Raw genomic sequence first — 10,699 nt, forward strand, 5'->3', positions numbered from 1 at the left:
CCGGGGGTCGCTGCCCAGCGCCGCGCCCTTCCTCGTGCCTTGTCGTTTGGTTGCTTGTTCCCTCCTGGGTGCTGGTAGCCGCCCGCGGGCGCACGGCTGCTGTCCCGGCACAGGAAGGGGGTGCCAATACTGCAGCCCGGCGGGGCAGAAGGGCAGCGCCCGCTCCGCGCCGTCGAGCCCGGTGGAGCCGCCTGGTTTCTTAGCCATTTCCTTGAAATATCTGCTCGGGAACAGCATGGCCAGCTGTCTTTGCTCTCTGCCTCTGCTGTGAAACACAGTACCCTCCCAAGGGGCTGGAGGGACGCTTTTGGAAACCCTTTTCTTCAACTCTGCAGCCCGGCGGGGCAGAAGGGCAGCGCCCGCTCCGCGCCGTCGAGCCCGGTGGAGCCGCCTGGTTTCTTAGCCATTTCCTTGAAATATCTGCTCGGGAACAGCATGGCCAGCTGTCTTTGCTCTCTGCCTCTGCTGTGAAACACAGTACCCTCCCAAGGGGCTGGAGGGACGCTTTTGGAAACCCTTTTCTTCAACTCTCTCTCTCCCCCCCATATTTTATCACTGCCCCCGCAACTCGCTGGTACCTCCGCCTGCCTCTGCCTGCCTGCCTCTTGCTCAGCAGCAGTCTGTGACCCGACTGACACCTTCATGCACCTTCTTTCATAAAAAGTACTGAACAGCTCTCAATTTAGCTTATGCATCAGAAGGGGAGTTATCAGTGCCTGACAGGGCCGCTGAAAGGGCAGCCTGGCTCTCCCAGGAAGGGAAAAGACTGTTGCCTTTTCTCCTTTATCCACTCCCCGCTCTCTCCACATCCTACCCCCAGAGGGGCTCTTACTGTTAACTTTGCCCCTTTACCCACTGAACGGAGCGGTAATTTGGGGGATGATGAGGGGTGTTATGACATCCAGTAATGGGAGTCAAGATTTGGCCTTTCTTGGGGGTGAGCTGATCTTAAGGATAATAAGCAGCGAGCAAGTCCCAGTGTTTTGCAGTGTGGAGGAAAAGTCTTTTCTTTGTGAAAATGAATGGGGAGTGTAGAAGTGAATCTGTCTTAATACCTGAACACTTCTCCTAGGAAGGAAACGGGAGCAATCCAGCTACCATTCAATGTCCAGGCTACTAGTTCAACAGCAGAGTGATTTGGGGGGCTGGGTTTAAGCAAGGAAGATGGGGTGTACAGCTGCAATATCATCATAAAAGCCCCAACTAGGTCAATCTTTGGACCCCTTCTGGGGTCTAATAACTACACAGAGCAGGCTACAAACTATCAGGATTTGTATCCATCCCCTCGATTAATTATTTCACAGCAGTAGCAAGCACCTATTTCCTTTCACATTCTGCTAACCCCTCTACAATAAACCAGAAAGAACTGCAGCAGGAACCCTGTAGCAACAGCAATATAACCCCTCTCCAGCATCTTGGTTACAAAGTGGTCTGTGCAATTGCAGCCACAGGGTATCCTTATGCCCTATGTCCATGCAAGCAGACCCTCTTTGTTCAAGGTGTTGATCATGCTGCATTCCCCATTTCAGCAGGGTGCTAGACCACTGCAGACAGAGATGTCTTAGGAGTGAGTCTGCTGCTGACACCTTGGGGAGGCTAAAAGTGTTTGGGGAACTTGTCTTCTTGTCACTGGCACATCATCCTATCCTGAATCTGTCCCACTAGAGCTAATGGCAAAGCTTCCACTGACTTGAATAGTAACTGGATTGTTCCACAGTGGGCATAACTAACTACATGTCAATTAATGGGCCTGAATTTTCTGCGCAGAAAATTCAGGTTAATTAAAGTGCCCTTGGACATGCATCTGAACATGCGTCCATTGGAAACAAAATTGCTCCCAACAGGAGCAGTTCAGTCCAGGGCTGGTTCTGCCCTGCTTTGCCCCCTTGCAGCATCCAGAGGGAGCTTCAGGCTCCCCCAGGTGCCAGCCCCAGGCTGGCAGGGGGAGTGGGGGCTGGTCCTGATCTCTGGGGCAGGGAGTGGGGGCTGTCCCAGCTCTGCAATCTCCATGAGATGTGGGGAGCTGTCCTGACTGCAGGGCAGCTGCCTCTCAGCCACATGGAGATCGGGACCTGTCCTGATCTCCACAAGGTGGAGAGAGCTGTCCCAGCTGTGGGGGCAGCTGCCTCCTAGCCTCCCAGACCTGTCCTGATCTCCACGCGTCTGGGAGGCAGCTGCCCTGCAGCTGGGACAACCCCCCCCCCCCCCCCCCCCAACCCTGAAGAGAGGAGATCAGGGCTTAGCCAGGCAACAGTGACCCCCTGCTGCCTGAGCTCACTGAGAGCAAATTGCACTTAGTTAATAATGCACTCTGTTTTCTAGTACCTGTATATATTGGTACTAGCAAACAAAGCATTAGACTAATTTAATGCACAGTTATTGATGCACACATGTAGATGGTGATGCTTTACTGCACATTAGTGTAGTCTAATACACAGTAATGTGTCTTGTGGAGACACACACAGTGTTTCCTTCCTAGAAGAGGGGTTAGGGTATTACAACAGGTTTGCTTGTACAATCGCCATTCATTTTCCCAAAGAAAAGAAGACTTTTCCTCCACACTGCAAAACACTGGGACTCGCTGCTTATTATCCTTGAGACCAGCTCACCCCAAAGAAAGGCCAAATCCTGACTCCCATTACCGGCTGTCACAACACCCTCCCATTATTACAGCATTCCAAGCTTGGGCCTCACTCTGAATGCTTTGCTTTTGTCTGACTGGTAACAGAGAAAAACTCCTGCTCCCACTGAGTGACGTGCAACAGTTTCTTCACAGTCTCAGTACAAACATGGGAGAGCAATGATGGCAGGAGCCTGTCCTTGGTGGGGTTGCCACGGAAAAATACCATAGCCAATACAGAGCAGGCTGAGCAGCCCCTGAGTGATGACTTTCATTTGAATCACCCAGCTCACAGAATGGCATGAGGAAACAAGGAAGTCATTGAAGTTTATCAAACAATAGCCAGCTCCTGGTTCATCCCATCTCCTCTAGTCTACAGCATCCTACATAGAGTAAACACAGTTATGGTATTTATGAGAGGCCTATCACCTAGGAAGCTCAGGCTCTGAATCTGCAAACACTTGTCTACACACCAGTTCTCACCCCAGCTTTGCTAAAATGGGATTTTAAACTGATTGCTCGGAAGCAGTGCAAGACTCCAGTGGAGACTTCTAAATTGATTTAACCCTGGTTTCTATTTACTAGATTAAACTGAAGCAAAAGAAGCCCAATTAAAACGAATTTAAGACTGTTTACATGGTGGTTTGCATTAATTAAATCAATTAAAACCCCACACCTTTGGTTAAACCCTGGAAATGTGAATGTCAACAAGGGCATGAAGCAGAGCTTAATTTTATACAGCTGTAGCTGTCCCATTAACTTTGAAAGAACGCTTCTGAAAATCAGCTTCAAAGCATACCAAACTATTTAACGGGCCAGGTCCTGAACACTGAGGAGATGACATAACAATGGGATTTGTTTGTTGCTTTACTCTCTCTTGCATAGATACAAAATTACTGTTTTAAAAATCTGCTCACCATTATTTGAGCTGTTGATGTCCAGGAAGTAGACTAGACAACCTATTGGGTAGGTCAATCTCTTTCAAACTCTCTGATGCTTATGGAAATGTTGTATAGTATTTAATATGAATGAGACCAATCTGGTTCCACAGATATTTGAAAAAAAATAGCCTATCCTTTCTGGAGAGTTTTTAAACCCACTGACAGAGATTAGAGAGAATTAGGGATTTATTAATTCTGTAGAGTTAATCTTTACATAGAGGGACAGTCTCTGTTGAGTTCTATAATGGGATACTATGGTTACTTCCTGTTTTAGCCACTTGAAACTGCCAAAAATGAATGCATTTCTTTTTCATCAGTATGGTTAAGCTGATATGGCACCTGTGGTATAAATGCCAAGTTGCTGACAGTAGATCAAATTATGGAAAAAAAAAAAAAAAGCAGTATTCTTTTCAAAAAGTATTAGTCCCTTTTTTGGTTGAATAATGTCTATTCCTGTCTGAGAAATTAAAAACTATGTTGTCACATGTCCATGCATTTGTCCCTCTGTATCCACTGGTTGTCTCTTCATGTGGATATTCACTTTGCAGACAGGGAAGAGTCTTTGTTTTGTTTGTCTAGCACCTGGCACAAAAGATTTCTACATGCTCTTGCAATAGAAATAAGCTAGCAAAACCTTACTCCCATCAGGTTCATACATCCATGGATAAGGACTACTTGTGGTTTTGCAGGATCATAACAAATACACCAAAGCCAAATTAGGCATAGATTTGTAGGAAAAGAGATGAAGATGAAACAGTAGATAATGATGGGCCAGGATGTTTTCAAGAAAATGGATTCATTCACAGTTTCATAGAATTGAAGGTACCTCTTGATCCAGTCTGGCTGCCTGTGTCTTAGGCCATCCCATTTCACCCAGTTACCCATGGGCTGAGACCAATAACTTGAGTTTGGCAAAAGCCTGTCCTCCAGAAAGGCATCTGCTCTCAACCTACAGACATAAAGCAAGGGTGAATTCACAGTTTGTTTCAACAGTTGGTTGGAGCTAGCCCATTTTGTGTATTTTTGACTATTTTATCAGTAAATGCATGAATTAAATTAATAAAATTTACCTGGATACCTGAATTAAATTACACACCAGGTAAGGGGCTATAATACATTCATAGTGAGTCCTGAGGACTCTCATGGCTCACTTTTATTCACTTCCAGACTGAACCATCAGCTGCAGGGGTAAGAAGTGTGCCCACTGCTGTGGGTGTTTGCACACCCGAACAGTTATTTGCATGTGGAAGGAATCAGGACCCTGGGCAAGCAAAGGTGCAGCTCTGGGATGCAGCTCTCGGGTGCAATAACTGCCTGCCTGTGCAGACACATGCATCTGTTGTGTCCCAAACTGAAAATGTTATCTCTTGTTTTGCATGGGTTTGTAGAAAAAGGATTTCTCCAGTCTCATGTATAGAGAGTCATTGTTGCCGTTTATCTGTATAGAAAAAACCTTTCCCTATTCAGTCCTCCTTGACTGTCTCTCAGGAGCCTGATAGTTCTGTTTCCTTTATTTTGTGAAGGGAAAAAAAAAAACCTGCCCAGTGGCTAAACTTGCAGCTCCAGATGACACCTGGTAACATCAGCAGTCCCCTCAGGGCTAATCCCAGCAGAACTGCTCGGGTTTTTAGCATAACAGTGGGAGACAGCCCTGCATCTTTCTAACTACACAAAGCCTGTCAGAGCAGTGGGAGTGGAGGAAGAGGTGCTAATCGCCTTCAATGTGCAGCACTTAGCACCTACTTGGTAGGTGCTAAGTGTTGTGAATTACCATGGGGCCTGCTTGTGATGGGAACAGAAGGAGCTGTGAAAGCACACTGAAAGGCATTGAGGACTTTGGTTTCACTTCATTAGCAGCAGTTTCTAATCTGTATAGTTTTACCCCTGCACACTGTCTACACTAATCCTCCAAAAGCTGAGAGGGTTCTTCCAAGATGCCAGTGCAGACAGAGTATAAATGGGGGCCCTGACAGGTCTATTTATTCCAGAATAGCTACAAGTATCTGGTAAAAAGGAATCCATCCTAGATCCTCAGATGAACCTGCAGTTTCCTTGACTCCAGAACAGAAGCACTTTAATGTCTGCATGGAAAAGTTATTCCAGGCTAAGTCTTCCAGTATGATATAGCTATTCTGAAATAACTGTGTCAATCAATAGCTCTTTTTGATGCAGAGCTAGGGATTAGGAAGAAGGTAGGAGTAGGGTTGGGGATAAAGGGTTTGGGCGGGTGCAAGGAGTGGCAATTAATATGGATGGATGGCAGGGGAAAGAATGAAGGGGAGGAAAAGGGATTGGACTATCTGGGGATTAGTGGGGGTAAAGAGGATTAGACCCTGTCAAGTCTTCACTTCTTCCCTTCCATTTAAAACTGTCCCCACCACACATCTTTCCTTGGCCAGGAGTATATGGGGGGGAAAAAACCTCTTGGCAGGGGCAAGAAGTGGCAAGGAAAGTGGTGGGGAAGGGTGAACGTACGTGTGTGTGTGTGGTGGATGGGAATAACAGAAGAACTGGAGAGTCTGAACTTTGGGAGGTATTGGCATTGTGTGAGGAAGAGTGGGGTGGAAAAGAGGGGATCGGAGCTATATAGCAGGGGGAATGATGGGGAAACTTCAAAGCCCACATATCTCTGCTGTCATATCTGCCTCCCTCTTAAAACATGTTCCTGCGGAGTCCCTGCTAGCCCTTTTGTTCTCTCCTCAGCTCTTTAACCTGCGAGTCCTGTGCTAACACTTGTCGGAGGAGAGGGAACCAGGCTGTGTTGGACAGGCAGAGAAGTAAAGAGATTAATATGCAGCCAGTGTGTTCCATTGCCAGGGTGATCACTGAAAAGGGAACAGAGTCAGTAGAAAGTGAGGGCTGGGCTTGTAGAGGATGGTACTGAAAATTATATATTTTTTGCTTAAGGCAAATTTGGGCTTAGCTGCAGCATAGCAAACAGAAGCTGTCCCACCTACTCTACCCTCAAACACGGAGCCTACTCGACCTCCCCAGAGGATTCCTTCTGAGATATTGTCCTCATCAACCTCTCAGGAAGCCCCAGAGACTCATGTTATGTTGGCCACTATTCTGCTGACAATACCCATGGCAGAAAGACTCCTTTATCTATGGTAGCTACAAAATTCAGCTTTGAAGTGGGGTATATATGATCTGCCCAGGCACAACTGCACCTCCCTTCATGCCATCACATTTCTGCCACGCCCCTTCAACCAATCCTTTCACCATTTCATTCAGCTACCTCTAACACCCTGACTGCAGCTGAAGTTTATGTAGATAAATGGTGGAATTCAAAACAGGAGCTCACAACACAATCAATCGCATGTTCTTGTAGACCAAGATGAAAATTCAAGATACAAATTCATATTAGAGCACTGAAACTGAATAAGACAGGGCAGCAAATGTCATCCAGTTACTCCTAATGCATAACAGTGGTATGCAGAGCCTAATGAACTTTGATAGACTGAAGTAAGGCATAATGTCTGAGGACATTATTTCCCTTGGCAGTTTGCTCCATCACCATTACTAACCTATACCCAGTCCTTATTGTCTCCCCAAAGAACACAGAATTAAGGTTGAGTTGCAGGAGAGGAATATACTTTAACTTTTTGTTTCCTGGTTTTCAGAGGGTTAGGTATGGCCACTCCACATCCTCAAGGGGCATGAAGTACTGCTAAGCAACCTAATGTTATCTGAACCAAATGTTAGCATATTCAGTTTATTTTTTAGGCTTCCTTGCTTTCTTCTTCCCAATATATAGGTTAAATAAATTTCCTCAGTGGTGACAAAGAGCATAGTTTTAGAGTGATATTATCACTTTAAATTAATGGGCTATAGTGCAAAGGAGTTTTGATTGCTTAAAGGCCAGAGTATTTTGCAGTGTGTTTTATAGCTAGACATGGAGTGAAATCCTGGCTTCACTGAAATCAGCAGTAATTCTCCTCTGATTGATTGTAAGGAGGGCAGGTTTTGCCCATTGTTTATCACCTCTTCAGTGACCAGCAGTGTTGTGGCTTAGTTGGATATCTCAGGATCTTGTAGAAAACTCTCTCTCATTTGCATTTAATCTTCCCGGCCCTAAAATATATCTATAAAATATGTGCACATGAGCAGGGAAAAACAAAAACCAAACAACTCCAAAATGTTCAGTCACTGGTCTGGCCTGTGAATCTGCCTCTTGGAATACAAGTTTACATTTTTCACTTGCACTGAACGAAATTCATCCTAGTGCAGGGAATCTGCAAAACAAGGACCTGGAAAGAACATATAAACCAAATCATGCCACTCATTTTTTCTCTCCATTATGATGTATTAAAAGGCATGAGGGTTTTTATAGGTTAGCTTATTATGTATGTTTTTTACTTTAGGCATATCAGGAATCAAATGTTAAGTCTAATCTAGGAAAAGAACTTCCTAGGGGTCCCACATATATAATAATAGTTTTTTCACTCTTCAGCTGGAGGGATGTTACATTTACTACAGATCACAACTACTAATACTGCTTAGCTTTTAGAGCTTAACAGCTCATATTATTGTACCTCTTTCCATTAACCTGTTGGAAACTTCTGTAATTAAAGGGGCAGGATACCACATTATGCAGGTATAAAAGGGTTTATAGTGGTGGTATCATGGGGAAAATGTTATACTGGTAAAAATACATTCACTTCAAGGGCTGTAATCATTTACTCATTTTGATTAAAAAAAAAATATATATATATATATCACACCCATACTGAAAGTGTTGTTATACTGGTAGAAAAGCTCTGCTGACCAACAGCTTTTTAGGGGTTGTAATTTAATATGCCAAACATTTGTGGAGAGTTCAGACTATCACATTCAAACATTTTAGTTAATTTGAGGTAACTGGCATTTGCAAACATACTCTGCGACATATGAGAATGAAAATCTGACATGTGAGAGAAGTAGTAGTTTTGAGGAAGACTCTTTATCAAACTATTTCTGTTAACCCTTTTAACTCAAACACCAGACAGACACTTAAGAGAAAAGCTCTTTGAGCAATGCAAATATCATTTGCCATTCGGCTGAGACCTGACAAAGCTGCTATTCCATTTTCTTAGTTCCCAGAGGAGTTCTCTCAGCAAAAGCAGAGGAGCCAACAGTCGCTAGTCTTTCTATTTCTATGGGATAGAACAAGCTGACCTTAATTTTAAAGGGGTGGGGTGGGGAATGACTTTGATGCTCATAGAAAAGCCAAAAAGGCACAAACTAATTTTCCTTTCTCCTATATATGTCAGTTTCCTAATGTACCTGTTAACTCTTTACCTAAAATGATAAAAACAATGCTTTTGGGTTGTTTCTTCCTAAAATTAAAGACCGGCATGACCTACACCAGACCTGAACCCTCTTGAAGTCTGGATCAGTTCAGGTCTGGACCTAAACTTTGCAGAGTTGCCTATCTTCATAAAATGTATCTAGCCGAGAATCTCAGCCACACTCCACTGTCATTTTGGGTCAGTTTAGATCTGGAGTCAGAAGATGACATCACAGTTCAGCCCTGTCCTCCTTTTCAACATAGTGATGGCACTTCTTGGTGACAGAGGGTTGAGAAACTGAACAAGACTAACAGAGCAAGTATTCACTGACAGTCAAACCCAAAGCCCACTGGAGTCAGTGGGAGGACTACTACTGAAACCAACTTCCACTGACACCCTGTAACTTCAGTGAGCTTATGATCAGGTCCTAAGAAAGAAGCCCTCACTATTGCCTGGCTCAGGGGCCAACCCCTGAGAAGATCTGTTTTTGCAGAGGATCCTGATGGGGCACCGGGTGCAGCTAGCCTGCATGAAAGAAGGTCAGCAATGAACAAGCCTGTTTTGCTAAATTAGTAAAAAATTAATTATTCATTCCCCAAACAAAGCAACGCTGCACCCAGCACATGATGCAAAAATAGCATTAAAGAGACACTCCACTGCCGTATCCTGTATTGCACTGTGTTTATTTAAAATGTCTATGCCAATTCACCCCACTATGTAAACAGCTTGGAAGAGGCTTAATGCTACATTAATCTACCTTTCATAAACATGCTGTGTATTATGCTGGGAGCCTGGTTTCAAGCAGCCTGAATAGAAGAGAAGGAATACACAAAGTCAGTGAAGTGAAAAGGTTAAGGTACTGTATAACCTATTAACCTTTCAACATTTGCCTTTGTCCTGGGCTGTTCTAGAAATGTTAACTCTTTCTCCACTACCCACAAGCTCTTGAAACTTTTCCCTTTACAGCACTTAGCGCGTGGGGGTTGCTGCATGTTCCTATTTTAATCGCTGATTGATTTTTTTCACTCACCAGTTGGTGTATTTTGATTTCTGGGGAAGTGATAGAAAAACAGAACACAGACAGAAGAGAGAAAGAGAGAGGGAACAGACCATAGAGATGGAAGATGTGAGCTTAAATACCATTTCCTATTGTATTCCTCTTCTGTCCTTTCCCACACTACATTTTCAGCAAGACTTGACCTCTGCTTATTAGTGAAAAAAGGGTGGAATTTATGCTGTTCAAGTCCTAACGTGTCTGCCAATGACTTTGCAATAGGGATTTATGTCTAAAGACAGCAGAATGGACGTCTCTGCTTGGTAACATGCTCACTGCTTAACTCCTGAAGCCCTGCTATTGCCAAGGAGCCCATACATGTGTTTGATTGCCCCCAGTTCAGCACGTCTCTGGGCAAATTCCTCCCTGGAAGAGGTGCTAAGGAAAAGGTGTTGTAGGAAGCGTGAGTCACCCGTGACCATTGTTTGCCTTGTGACTGCAATCACAGCACAGCCTTGGTACAAAGGTCATGGTAATGCCTCACATCCCATCTTTCTGCTCAGATCTACTCCATATATGGCAGGAAAGGTTGTGCCACCCAGAAACACTGAACAGTGCCTCTAGGACAGGGTTTTCTAACCTCTGAGCCCCTCTTCAGGAAAATAAAACCAATCGTGTCGCACTTGGTTAGCAGGACAGCATGGGGGCATTGGCCTCGCCACTGCTCTGCACCTTACCTCCCTCAGTCAACTCTTCGCTTCACCTTAGGACCAGAAGCTGTTTGCTTCCTTCACAGAGAGTTTTTCCCCTTAGTTTTTGTCAGGCATTTGACTTAAAAATGAACTAACAAAGATGGCGTTGTGTCCCAAAAATG

Source organism: Alligator sinensis, unplaced genomic scaffold (genome assembly GCF_000455745.1).
Source record: "Alligator sinensis unplaced genomic scaffold, ASM45574v1 scaffold699_1, whole genome shotgun sequence".
In the NCBI taxonomy this organism is placed as follows: Eukaryota; Metazoa; Chordata; order Crocodylia; family Alligatoridae; genus Alligator; species Alligator sinensis.